Source organism: Ambystoma mexicanum, chromosome 12 (genome assembly GCF_040938575.1).
Source record: "Ambystoma mexicanum isolate Mex_15411 chromosome 12, UKY_AmexF1_1, whole genome shotgun sequence".
In the NCBI taxonomy this organism is placed as follows: Eukaryota; Metazoa; Chordata; class Amphibia; order Caudata; family Ambystomatidae; genus Ambystoma; species Ambystoma mexicanum.
Genome location: NC_090936.1, coordinates 125,391,683 through 125,405,739, shown reverse-complemented (window position 1 = coordinate 125,405,739; position 14,057 = coordinate 125,391,683). Strand labels below are relative to the sequence as shown.

Sequence of the window (14,057 nt, the reverse complement as noted above, 5' to 3'; positions counted from 1 at the left end):
AGGGCTCTAATATTATTACTGCCTGATCAGAAGAGAAACTTTCGGGTGAAAATGCACCGTTTTATGTGCATGAATTACTAGGTGCAAAGAGTTATAGATTATTTAAAAAAAACACCTTGAAATGTTGAATTGGCAACAAAACACCCCCAATGGGAAATCGGAATTACTCATTTTCCGCAAAAAAAATGTAACACCCAAGTTAACAAAAATAGGCAGTAAAATACTTTCACTTTAAATCTTACCTAGAGTTTTGATAGGGCAGGCGGGTTGGTAATTGCAATGAGGCTGGGCGATGGTGTCTATGGATAGGAGATGATGGCTTGGCTGGAAAATGGCGTTGTGTGTACATAAATAAACGTGCTGTGGCAATGGTGTAGTTGTGCATCAGAGATGTGCAATGCTAAAGATCGTGTGGATGGTTGGGATAGTGACAAACGTAAGAGGTGGCGTGGGACACAGACGTGCCATGATGGGGGAGTGCTGGTGGCTATGAAGTTAGATCTTATGGCTCTGGGAACTCAATATGGCATCGGGGCACTTGGTAGGATAACGTGACGCTGTGAGACTGCAGGCAGAGGGAGGCAGTGAAGGGGCGTGTGGCATTTGTGGAAGTGTGGTGTGCAGACCGAGAGGGTGTGCCTGGGATTCCGGCGGAACCTAACAATGTGTATATGTGGGCGGTGGTGGCACAGGTGGCTGGTGCGAGGGACTATGCCTACAGTATATTGGTGGGTATGGCTTTGTGAGTTTAAATGTTTTTATAGAGTGCCTATTGGGGTCGGTGGTGTGAGTGGATGGCGCGCGTACACTGCACTTAGGATACAATTGGGGAGAGTGCCGATATGGCAAGTGGGGGAGGGGTAAGAGGACGGTATAGTATTTGGAGCCGGTGTTTGCGGGGTGATGATAGTGAGGTGGGCAGATGGGGTGACAGTGAGGAGGGCATATGGAATGGCGAGGGACAGTGAGGTGGGCAGATGGAATGGCGAGGGATAGTGAGGTGGGCAGATGGGGTGACAATGAGGAGGGCAGATGGAATGGCGAGGGATAGTGAGGAGGGCAGATGGGGTGACAGTGAGGAGGGCAGATGGAATGGCGAGGGACAGTGAGGTGGGCAGATGGGGTGACAGTGAGGAGGGCAGATGGAATGGCAGGGATAGTGAGGTGGGCAGATGGGTGACAGTGAGGAGGGCAGATGGAATGGCAGGGATAGTGAGGTGGGCAGATGGAGTGACAGTGAGGAGGGCAGATGGAATGGCAGGGACAGTGAGGAGGGCAGATGGAATGGCAGGGATAGTGAGGTGGGCAGATGGGGTGACAGTGAGGAGGGCAGATGGAATGGCCAGGACAGTGAGGAGGGCAGATGGAATGGCAGGGACAGTGAGGAGGGCAGATGGAATGGCAGGCATAGTGAGGTGGGCAGATGGAATGGCAGGGATAGTGAGGAGGGCAGATGGAATGGCAGGGACAGTGAGGAGGGCAGATGGAATGGCAGGGACAGTGAGGAGGGGAGATGGAATGGCAGGGACAGTGAGGAGGGCAGATGGAATGGCAGGGATAGTGAGGTGGGCAGCAGTGGCGTAACACAAAATGTGGGGGCCCCCCTGCGAGCCATGCTGAGGGGGCCCCCCAACTCGGCAACAAATCACGGGTTGCGCCACACTCTGGGCCGGCCTAAACTGTCACGCTTGCACAATACGCATGAACGTGCTGCTGAAGGGGTATGCCGCACACTGCACTAGGAAAAAGATATAAATATGTGTTTTAATGCAATATACAGCACACTTTCTGAGATAAATTGGCTATAAAGCCAGAGTGTTTGCAATTGTTTTGTAGGGTAACACAATCCAATACATGGAAGTCACCAACAGTGCACAGGAACATTAATGCTTCCAACTGGCTGCACAATGTAGACCAGTGTAAACACGTAATAACATTATAGTACAGAATGCCAGGCCACATTTAGAAATACCTAGACTGTTTTCAGCAAAATGCCAGTCAAAGCAATAACACTCATCAAGAAGAGAGCACACAATAAAGCATGTGTCTCCATGGCCTCGAACAACACGGCCAAACTCTTTAAAATCTGCAAGGAACTGGTCAATCCTGTTGTGGTCTATACCTCTTCTGTTCCCTCCCATGCCCTCTGTACAGCTCTGGCCTCTCATTTCTCTGCTAAATCTCAGGACATCCTGTCCTCTATGTCATCTTCCTCTCTCGGCCCATTTCGGCCATCTCTTCTCTCCTCCTCCTTTTTCCTCTTTCTCTCTGACAACACCTGACGAGGTTTCTAGACAAGTCCGATCTATGAAAGTGTCGTCCAAACAGGTGCTCCGCTGCTCCTCCAGAACCATCAAAGCCCATATTGACACCCTCACTCCAGCCTTGGCCGATTTCTGTAATCACTCTTTCGCCACTGCAATGTTCCCCTCTCCCTTTGAGCACTCCCTTGTGCACCCACTCCTCAAGAAGCAGTCTGCTGATCCTACCTGCTGGAAAACTATCGCTCAATCTCCACCTTTCCTGAGCAAACTCTTGGAAAAGCTTGCCATCTCCCAGCTTACTCTCCATATTGAATCTGTTGGTTCTCTCCATGACCATCAGTCTGGCTTCAGAGCTGCCAGAGGCATGGAAACTGCTCTCCTTAACACCTGTGCTGCTCTCTAACCTTGATGCCAGCATTCCTTCTATTCTCATCCTTCATCTTTCCTCTGCTTTCGACAGGGTCAACATCGCCATCCTGATCAATCGACTCTGTGAGAACCTGGGCATCACAGATCAGACCCTAGAGTGACTGACCTACTTCCACTTGGACCGCCACTCCGCTCCCAGGTCGATCGTGGTCCCATTCTCTCCGCCACCTCTCTCTACCTGTGGCATTCCCCAGGGCTCTATCCTCTCACGCTGGTTTTTCAACCTCTACTTGGCCACTTTGGCCTCCCTGATCTCTACCTTATCTTCTAACTTTCAGTGTTGTGCGGATGACTCAGCTTTCCTTCAGGCTCCCCTCATCCTCCTCTCCTCTCTTGCTCATTCCCTACTGTCTATCCACGATTCAGGATTGGTGCGCCTCCAACAATCTCTGCCTTAATGCCAGTAAGACAGAGATCCTTCTCATTGGGACCCTTGCCACTGTGTTTCCTCTCTCACTATAGCAGACCACCTTGGGCCTTCTTCCTTTGCCTTCCTGCGAGGCAAAAAACCTTGGTGTCATCTTCAACGCCACACTCTCTTTCTCTCCTAACATCTCGGACATCACCAAGAAGTCCCACTACCAGCTGCTCCTCCTCAAAGGGACTCTTCCCTTTCTCACTCTCCACCAGAAGCTCACTGTCTCTAAGCTGGACTACTGCAACAGCCACTTTCTCAATCTGTCTTCCTCTAGTCTCCGTCATCTGCAAATAATCCAGAACAGGACTGCAAGACTTAGCCTTGGCCTCAAGCCCTGGGATTGTATTTCTCCAGCCCTGAAATCTCTCCACTGGCTGCAAGGATCAAGTTCAAGAACCTTTGCATTGCCAACAAGGCTTTCTGGGGCCAGTGCCGACAGTAAATCCAATGCTCTCTTCCAAAATACCTTCTTTCTCTAACCCTTCACTCAGCTACCTCCAACTCTCTAAGGCTTAGACATTTCTCCAGGCAGAGAGTGGGGGTAGACCTCTCTTTTCTGCTGGTGCCTCCAACTGGAATGGCCTCCCTGCCCCTCTCAAACTTGAGGCGGACAACCTGAAGTTTCGGAAGCAGCTAAAAGCTTTCCTCTTCTCTGCTGCTTTCGCTCTCTCTCCCCCCCTGCTGACCTACCTGACCTACCTGTCTGCTGTACTGACTGGCTGCTTGGCTACCCTCAGAGTCTCTCTGAGTCCAGGCTCTTTCTTGATTGGTCACCCTTGCACTGCCTCCGGGCCTACCATGCACTTAGGGGCTGTAACTGTAACCCTGCAGTCCATTGTTCTCCTTGCACAACCAATAGCTGCTCTGCCCTGGCTGCACTTACTGAGAGCATTGCTGCCCTGTTTTCCCCTCCCCTCTCACTTGCACTTCCCTGCTCCCTTTTCCCTTGCACTTCTCGTTCTCACAATGACACAAGGCCTAGTGAGTTTGTTTGTCTTGTCCTCCCTCTATCATCCCTCCCTTGTGTACACTTGTGTACAGGCGCATTATAAATGACTTCAATCACATCATATCATTTTATCACAGATGCCCAAAAAAATATACAATGCCGCAGCAAGAAATGGCTAGACTGGCAGCACCCAAATGCCAATCTAGCCAGGTAATTAAAGTTAGCAGGACTACTTTATCAGAAATGTCCAGTTAAAAGAAAGTCATACCAAACTGAGGAATGACTAGACTGGCTAAATCAAAATGCCTCTCTAGCCACTAATACCACATATCATGCCTGCTTAGCCTGGACATGGACAACCATTATGATTTATCACACAATCCTGCCCCCCCACACATCCACTCCCCCTCCCACCCACCACCCCAACCTCCACAATCAGCTCCTTGGCCCAGAATTACCTCTGCGTCCCTCTTCCTTGTCCCAGAGCTTTCGTATGAGGCTCCTTGCCTCATAGGTAAGTACTGGGATGAGGAACAGTGGGACTAGGAGTGATGAAGATTACAGGTAGCTAAATCAGGCATTACCTCCATGTACCTCTACCTCTTCCCAGTACTTTTGTATGAGGCAGAGTGCCTCAAACACACGTACTGCCTCGTATATAAGTACTGGGACGAGGAAGAATAGGGCTAGGAGTAAGCAAGGCATTAAACACAAGTAGTAGCGCAACACCATTGAGTTGACTGGGCTTCAGAACTACCCCCCTAACATTTTGGGCTATATTGACTCAACTTGGCTAACCTTTAGAGCAGTTGCCAGACCGAACAGGACAACAGATTTTAAACGGCACCTGGTTTTTGCTGTTAACAAGAACCCAGCAATTACCAACGTAAAGCATTTCACTGTTAGTACCTGCATTCAAATGCCACATTGTTTAGGCGATTGAAATCGTGATGTGGGTTTAGTACTTGCATGCCAAGGGAGTGATTGGAAGGGTAGAGAGGGAACAGGAGACTTATAGGAGAGAGTTAACTGCTTGTAACATTGAATCTGCACTAGAATAGTCTCATTAAAATGCGTAAATAATTTGGATGCGCCCACACAAATAAGTTTCCCCCTCCCCACCGCATGTGAAGTTAGCGCCTCTCCCAACATTTGAAGGGTTAGCCCCCCGAAATGAAGGTTTTCTTGTGCCCCTGTACACAAGCACACACACCATTCACCTTATACACACCCAGTCATCCACACATTTAAGTGTGCACCCTTTCACCATACACTCACACAGGTAGCCACCTATACATTTATGTGTGCACCCTTTCACCATGCAGGCACACCCCCACAGCCACCCATACATTTAAGTGTGCACCCTTTCACCATACACACACAGGCAGCCGGCTATACATTTGAGTGTGCACCCTTTCACCATAGACTCATACACGCACACCTCATGGAGTTGAGGGGGGGCCCTATTACTTAAAAAAGAAATTGGGGCTCATTACGGGTCCAGCGGTAACCGTGTCGGTGCTATCGGCGGGTTGCCGCCAGACCCATAAAAAATTACTATGGCCTGACTTCCCGGTGCCACCGTGCTATTTCAAGTCCGGCGGCTGGGAAATCAGGTGCCGGTAATTTCGTTAAACCCCAGACTCCACGGGAATGGGGACACAGAAGCACCTGCACCATTGTTAACGGTGCCGGTGCTTCCGTGACAGGTCTGCCTACTGTGGCTGCTGTGCCTGGCAGGGTCAGACCTGTCGGGCACGGCAGCCCCACCAGGCAGACCTGTAATATGCCGGTCCGGAAACAACAGTGCCTGTAAGCTTACCAGCACCGTTGTTTCCGGACCGGCATGGTCAGAATGAGCCCCATTGTTTCTTTTTTAAGTCACTATAACTTCATTAAGAAATTATTTCAGTTAAGGACCGAACCATAATCAAAATAATTTCTTTATGATGGCTGAGTGGCTTCAAAAACAAACAATTTCTTTTTGAAGGCATAGGGTTCCCCACCCCCCTCCCACCCCATGACATGGAGGCCTCCAGCCTAGGGTCTTCCATGTCATGGGGTACAGGGGCCCTCAGACTTCAAAAAGAAAGTTTCTTTTTGTAGTCACTCTGCCTTCATAAAGAAATTATTTCTGTTACAGAAATGTTCTTTATGAATGCAGAGTGAATTTCAAAAGAAACTTTTTTTTTTTTTAATTTTTTTTTTTTTTTTTTTTTAATTTTTTTTTTTTTTTTTTTTTAATTTTTTTTTTTTTTTTTTTTTTTTTTTACTGGGGCCCCCTCCCAGCCATGTGCTGGTGGGGCCCCCCACACCGCGGGGCCCCCCCGCACCGCGGGGGCTGCGGGGGCCCCTGTTACGCCAGTGGTGGGCAGATGGAATGGCAGGGATAGTGAGGAGGGCAGATGGAATGGCAGGGACAGTGAGGAGGGCAGATGGAATGGCAAGGATAGTGAGGAGGGCAGATGGAATGGCAGGGATAGTGAGGTGGGCAGATGGGGTGACAATGAGGAGGGCAGATGGAATGGCAGGGACAGTGAGGAGGGCAGATGGAATGGCAGGGATAGTGAGGTGGGCAGATGGGTGACAGTGAGGAGGGCAGATGGAATGGCAGGGATAGTGAGGTGGGCAGATGGGGTGACAGTGAGGAGGGCAGATGGAATGGCAGGGACAGTGAGGAGGGCAGATGGAATGGCAGGGATAGTGAGGAGGGCAGATGGAATGGCAGGGATAGTGAGGAGGGCAGATGGAATGGCAGGGATAGTGAGGTGGGCAGATGGGCTGACAGTGAGGAGGGCAGATGGAATGGCAAGGATAGTCAGGAGGGCAGATGGAATGGCAGGGATAGTGAGGTGGGCAGATGGGGTGACAGTGAGGAGGGCAGATGGAATGGCAGGGATAGTGAGGTGGGCAGATGGGGTGACAGTGAGGAGGGCAGATGGAATGGCAGGGATAGTGAGGTGGGCAGATGGGGTGACAGTGAGGAGGGCAGATGAAATGGCAGGGATAGTGAGGTGGGCAGATGGGGTGACAGTGATGAGGGCAGATGGAATGGCAGGGATAGTGAGGTGGGCAGATGGGGTGACAGTGAGGAGGGCAGATGGAATGGCAGGGATAGTGAGGTGGGCAGATGGGGTGACAGTGAGGAGGGCAGATGGAATGGCAGGGATAGTGAGGAGGGCAGATGGGGTGACAGTGAGGAGGGCAGATGGAATGGCAGGGATAGTGAGGTGGGCAGATGGGTGACAGTGAGGAGGGCAGATGGAATGGCGAGGGATAGTGAGGAGGGCAGATGGAATGGCAGGGATAGTGAGGTGGGCAGATGTAATGGCAGGGGCAGTGAGGAGGGCAGATGGAATGGCGTGGGATAGTGAGGTGGGCAGATGGGGTGACAGTGAGGAGGATAGATGGAATGGCAGGGATAGTGAGGTGGGCAGATGGAATGGCAGGGGCAGTGAGGAGGGCAGATGGAATGGCGTGGGATAGTGAGGTGGGCAGATGGGGTGACAGTGAGGAGGGCAGATGGAATGGCAGGGATAGTGAGGTGGGCAGATGGGTGACAGTGAGGAGGGCAGATGGAATGGCGTGGGATAGTGAGGTGGGCAGATGGGGTGACAGTGAGGAGGGCAGATGGAATGGCAGGGATAGTGAGGTGGGCAGATGGGTGACAGTGAGGAGGACAGATGGAATGGCAGGGATAGTGAGGTGGGCAGATGGGTGACAGTGAGGAGGGCAGATGGAATGGCAGGGATAGTGAGGTGGGCAGATGGGGTGACAGTGAGGAGGGCAGATGGACTGGCAGGGGCAGTGAGGAGGGCAGATGGAATGGCGTGGGATAGTGAGGTGGGCAGATGGGGTGACAGTGAGGAGGGCAGATGGAATGGCGAGGGATAGTGAGGAGGGCAGATGGAATGGCGTGGGATAGTGAGGTGGGCAGATGTGTGACAGTGAGGAGGGCAGATGGAATGGCGTGGGATAGTGAGGTGGGCAGATGGGGTGACAGTGAGGAGGGCAGATGGAATGGCAGGGATAGTGAGGTGGGCAGATGGGTGACAGTGAGGAGGACAGATGGAATGGCAGGGATAGTGAGGTGGGCAGATGGGTGACAGTGAGGAGGGCAGATGGAATGGCAGGGATAGTGAGGTGGGCAGATGGGGTGACAGTGAGGAGGGCAGATGGACTGGCAGGGGCAGTGAGGAGGGCAGATGGAATGGCGTTGGATAGTGAGGTGGGCAGATGGGGTGACAGTGAGGAGGGCAGATGGAATGGCGAGTGATAGTGAGGAGGGCAGATGGAATGGCGTGGGATAGTGAGGTGGGCAGATGGGGTGACAGTGAGGAGGGCAGATGGAATGGCAGGGATAGTGAGGTGGGCAGATGGGTGACAGTGAGGAGGGCAGATGGAATGGCGAGGGATAGTGAGGGGGGCAGATGGAATGGCGATGGATAGTGAGGAGGGCAGATGGAATGGCGAGGGATAGTGAGGAGGGCAGATGGAATGGCGATGGATAGTGAGGTGGGCAGATGGAATGGCAGGGATAGTGAGGTGGGCAGATGGGTGACAGTGAGGAGGACAGATGGAATGGCAGGGATAGTGAGGTGGGCAGATGGGGTGACAGTGAGGAGGGCAGATGGAATGGCAGGGGCAGTGAGGTGGGCAGATGGAATGGCAGGGACAGTGAAGTGGGCAGATGGGGTGACAGTGAGGAGGGCAGATGGAATGGCGAGGGATAGTGAGGTGGGCAGATGGAATGGCAGGGATAGTGAGGTGGGCAGATGGGGTGACAGTGAGGAGGGCAGATGGAATGGCAGGGATAGTGAGGTGGGCAGATGGGGTGACAGTGAGGAGGGCAGATTGAATGGCAGGGATAGTGAGGTGGGCAGATGGGGTGACAGTGAGGAGGGCAGATGAAATGGCAGGGATAGTGAGGTGGGCAGATGGGGTGACAGTGATGAGGGCAGATGGAATGGCAGGGATAGTGAGGTGGGCAGATGGGGTGACAGTGAGGAGGGCAGATGGAATGGCAGGGATAGTGAGGTGGGCAGATGGGGTGACAGTGAGGAGGGCAGATGGAATGGCAGGGATAGTGAGGAGGGCAGATGGGGTGACAGTGAGGAGGGCAGATGGAATGGCAGGGATAGTGAGGTGGGCAGATGGGTGACAGTGAGGAGGGCAGATGGAATGGCGAGAGATAGTGAGGAGGGCAGATGGAATGGCAGGGATAGTGAGGTGGGCAGATGTAATGGCAGGGGCAGTGAGGAGGGCAGATGGAATGGCCAGGGATAGTGAGGTGGGCAGATGGGGTGACAGTGAGGAGGGCAGATGGAATGGCAGGGATAGTGAGGTGGGCAGATGGAATGGCAGGGGCAGTGAGGAGGGCAGATGGAATGGCGTGGGATAGTGAGGTGGGCAGATGGGGTGACAGTGAGGAGGGCAGATGGAATGGCAGGGATAGTGAGGTGGGCAGATGGGTGACAGTGAGGAGGGCAGATGGAATGGCGTGGGATAGTGAGGTGGGCAGATGGGGTGACAGTGAGGAGGGCAGATGGAATGGCAGGGATAGTGATGTGGGCAGATGGGTGACAGTGAGGAGGACAGATGGAATGGCAGGGATAGTGAGGTGGGCAGATGGGTGACAGTGAGGAGGGCAGATGGAATGGCAGGGATAGTGAGGTGGGCAGATGGGGTGACAGTGAGGAGGGCAGATGGACTGGCAGGGGCAGTGAGGAGGGCAGATGGAATGGCGTGGGATAGTGAGGTGGGCAGATGGGGTGACAGTGAGGAGGGCAGATGGAATGGCGAGGGATAGTGAGGAGGGCAGATGGAATGGCGTGGGATAGTGAGGTGGGCACATGGGGTGACAGTGAGGAGGGCAGATGGAATGGCAGGGATAGTTAGGTGGGCAGATGGGTGACAGTGAGGAGGGCAGATGGAATGGCGAGGGATAGTAAGGAGGGCAGATGGAATGGCGATGGATAGTGAGGATGGCAGATGGAATGGCGATGGATAGTGAGGAGGGCAGATGGAATGGCGAGGGATAGTGAGGAGGGCAGATGGAATGGCGATGGATAGTGAGGTGGGCAGATGGAATGGCAGGGATAGTGAGGGGGCAGATGGGTGACAGTGAGGAGGACAGATGGAATGGCAGGGATAGTGAGGTGGGCAGATGGGGTGACAGTGAGGAGTGCAGATGGAATGGCAGGGGCAGTGAGGTGGGCAGATGGAATGGCAGGGACAGTGAAGTGGGCAGATGGGGTGACAGTGAGGAGGGCAGATGGAATGGCGAGGGATAGTGAGGTGGGCAGATGGAATGGCAGGGATAGTGAGGTGGGCAGATGGGGTGACAGTGAGGAGGGCAGATGGAATGGCAGGGACAGTGAGGGGGCAGATGGAATGGCGTGGGATAGTGAGGTGGGCAGATGGGTGACAGTGAGGAGGGCAGATGGAATGGCAGGGATAGTGAGGTGGGCAGATGGGGTGACAGTGAGGAGGGCAGATGCAATGGCAAGGATAGTGAGGAGGGCAGATGGAATGGGAGGGATAGTGAGGTGGGCAGATGGGGTGACAGTGAGGAGGGCAGATGGAATGGCAAGGATAGTGAGGAGGGCAGATGGAATGGCAGGGACAGTGAGGTGGGCAGATGGAATGGCGAGGGATAGTGAGGTGGGCAGATGGGGTGATAGTGAGGAGGGCAGATGGAATGGCAAGGATAGTGAGGAGGGCAGATGGAATGGCAGGGAAAGTGAGGTGGGCAGATGGGGTGACAGTGAGGGGGGCAGATGGAATGGCAGGGACAGTGAGGAGGGCAGATGGAATGGCAGGGATAGTGAGGTGGGCAGATGGGTGACAGTGAGGAGGGCAGATGGAATGGCAGGGATAGTGAGGTGGGCAGATGGGTGACAGTGAGGAGGGCAGATGGAATGGCAGGGATAGTGAGGTGGGCAGATGGGTGACAGTGAGGAGGGCAGATGGAATGGCAGGGATTGTGAGGTGGGCAGATGGGTGACAGTGAGGAGGGCAGATGGAATGGCAGGGATAGTGAGGTGGGAAGATGGGTGACAGTGAGGAGGGCAGATGGAATAGCAGGGATAGTGAGGTGGGCAGATGGGTGACAGTGAGGAGGGCAGATGGAATGGCAGGGTTAGTGAGGTGGGCAGATGGGTGACAGTGAGGAGGGCAGATGGAATGGCAGGGATAGTGAGGTGGGCAGATGGGTGACAGTGAGGAGGGCAGATGGAATGGCAGGGATAGTGAGGTGGGCAGATGGGTGACAGTGAGGAGGGCAGATGGAAAGGCAGGGATAGTGAGGTGGGCAGATGAGTGACAGTGAGGAGGGCAGATGGAATGGCAGGGATAGTGAGGAGGGCAGATGGAATGGCAGGGATAGTGAGGTGGGCAGATGGGTGACAGTGAGGAGGGCAGATGGAATGGCTGGGATAGTGAGGTGGGCAGATGGGTGACAGTGAGGAGGGCAGATGGAAAGGCAGGGATAGTGAGGTGGGCAGATGGGTGACAGTGAGGAGGGCAGATGGAATGGCAGGGATAGTGAGGTGGGCAGATGGGGTGACAGTGAGGAGGGCAGATGGAATGGCGAGGGGGCATTACTGTATGGCATGGAGATTATAACCCATTCATTCAGATAGGAAGAAGGGCGAGGTGGGGGCCCAGTGGTTGCAATGTTAGCGCCAGTGGGGACATCTGCAAAGGTGACAGAGTGCGTTTTTTTGGGGAGTATGTGAGAATGTGTGCAGCACAAGGGTTGGTCTTGAGGGGTAATAACGGGGGCAAAGTGAGTCCTTCTGGGAGGATGGGGGGCTGTACAGGGCAGGAGTTCGTCTTGTAACCCGGCAGAGGGTGGAACAGGGTTGGTGCCCGCCCGGGCAGGAGGTGGTTGGTGCTGGCAGCAGGAAGCGCCGTTCCCATGGCGTGAAGGACACGAGGGAGGCTGCCAGCGGCTGGGGGAAGTACGGGGCGGCTGGGAGAGCTGTCTCTCGGGATGTGGCAAAGAGACAGCCGAAAGCAAGTCACTGCCAAGGCGGGGTAGGCGCACCAGCTGTAGGGCTCCAGGCGCAGGCAACGACGGATTGCAACTGCGCGAGCTGCCTGCGCCACGCCATTCCGCTGCTCACGCAGTAGCGCTGAGTTTGGGAAGACGCGTCGGACGCCGAAAGCATCACTTTTTCATGGCATAAGAGGCGCGGGGAACACACAGACCACCCGCCCTGTCAGGCGGGGGCCAACCAGACGCGGACAACCACTGCGTGCCAACCCCCACCCCCCCCCCCAGGAGTTATTGACTGTGAGAAACTGGGGGCCGGGAGGGCTTTCTCTAACACACGGCCCTTTGCCACACCGCGCTCTCCCCTACCGTGTCCGCCGTGCTGTGCCCACACACTGCAGCGACCACACTGGAATTGGGTGTGAACTAAAGGACTCTTTCTTAACCTTGCGGTTGTGATCCTGTGCCCAGCTCGCGCTGCTGGAGCGCCGAGGTTGAGGCACCTGCCCACGAGTGGCTGGAGGATGTGGCACCTGCCGGCTTCGTGGGCATGACTCGGACTTGAGCACGGGAAACACTTGTCTCCTTCACTGTGATGAGTGTTACTCTTTTCCTGGTTGAGGGGGGGGCTGCAACTCTTTAATGCGAAACGGGACTCTCACGGGGGTGCCTCCTTCTAGTGTGGAGGGCGGGGGCGTTCTTCGCGAGTGAAGGGACTCGCCTGCCTGGTGGAGAGGGACTGGACGCCGCTTGGTGCGTGGCGAGTGACCAGGCTGCCTGGGCGTGTGGCAGGCCATTACCGCTTTGACCGACAGCGGAATGTTCATGCGGACGACTGGGACTCGGACGGCGTGCAGCGACCTGGCCCGTGGTGTGTGGAACCCGAGCGCACCGTGGAGAGATCGCATTCGACATGTGCAGCCGCCTGGCGTCCGTACTGTGTAGGAGCCCGACTGTGGTGTGACGGGCGGAGTCTCCTGTTTTGGAAGAACCACCGCTTCTCTCGTGCAGAGGGAGCCTGGCACTCGTGGTGTGGAGAAAGCCGACGCTCGAGGAGTTGAGGACCTGACTCGGACCGGGATCTTGTGGCGTGGCTGAGGGGGGGCCTTGAATCGCCTGTCATTCACGGTGTGGACTCGCCTGACTCCCTCGGCGTGAAGGAAACTCGCTGCCGTGCTGTGGAGGGACCAGTCACGCCGGTTGTGGCGGGAGAGAGGCTGAGCTGTGTGGTGCTTCTGACCTACGATGCTTTCCCTGGCGGAGCCGTGGAAAGGCCATCTCCCACCGCAGAGACGCAGGTAAGGGTGCGGTTTTGAGCGCAACACTCGTCTACACTATAATAGACTCGTGCAGCTGCTGCGCTACGGGCAGTTTTGCTGCACGCCTTTTAAAAGAGTGACGACTTTTGTTGTGATGGTTTCGTAAAAAACAGTGTACGTGTGTGAAAGTAGACTTGAAGTGACAGCAACCAGTCAGTAACTTAATAGGCTAGAAATAGCCTTCAAGTGAGAGCGGAAGGGGTGCTTTTCATAAAAGCGCGGAAGATGCGCGCGGAGATCCAGCCGAGAACCATGTCCCGTGCGCGTAAACGGGAACCCCCGTCTGCACGCGTAATAGTCTAGACTCCTGGACCTTACGCATAGGCGAGAGAACCTCGAATGTGCGGACGCGGGAGACGGAATCCGCGAGCGCAGATATCGCAGGACATGAAGCCTCCACCTGAACGCATGGAAAAGAGATTTAAGTCATGATTGCGTGGCAAAAGCCGCCCGGTTCGCAGGCAGGTACGTGGGAACGGCATGCTGCACAGGCGGAACACTTATCCGCGAGTACACCCCAGGAACGGAACCTGTGCTGCACACGCGAGGACGGGAACCTCAAACAGGCGCACACAGTTTCAGGGACCGGAACTTCTGCTGCTCACAATATGCAACAGCCCCCGATGTACACACACGTCGGCGTGTGGTACCTGCGCACAAGTGGTAGAGAACTTCTGCG

The 14,057-nt window shown here is 54.5% G+C and overlaps 1 protein-coding gene across 1 annotated transcript in view; it reads left to right on the top strand.

Moving 5' to 3' along the window:
* Positions 1–11,975: 11,975 nt before the first annotated feature.
* The window catches only part of SHISAL1 (shisa like 1), a 798,077-nt gene continuing 795,995 nt past the window's right edge, over positions 11,976–14,057 (top strand). Inside the window, exon 1 of the mRNA XM_069628146.1 lies at positions 11,976–13,357. The gene's annotated coding sequence lies outside the window, so the exon portion shown is untranslated. The remainder of the gene's footprint in view (positions 13,358–14,057) is intronic.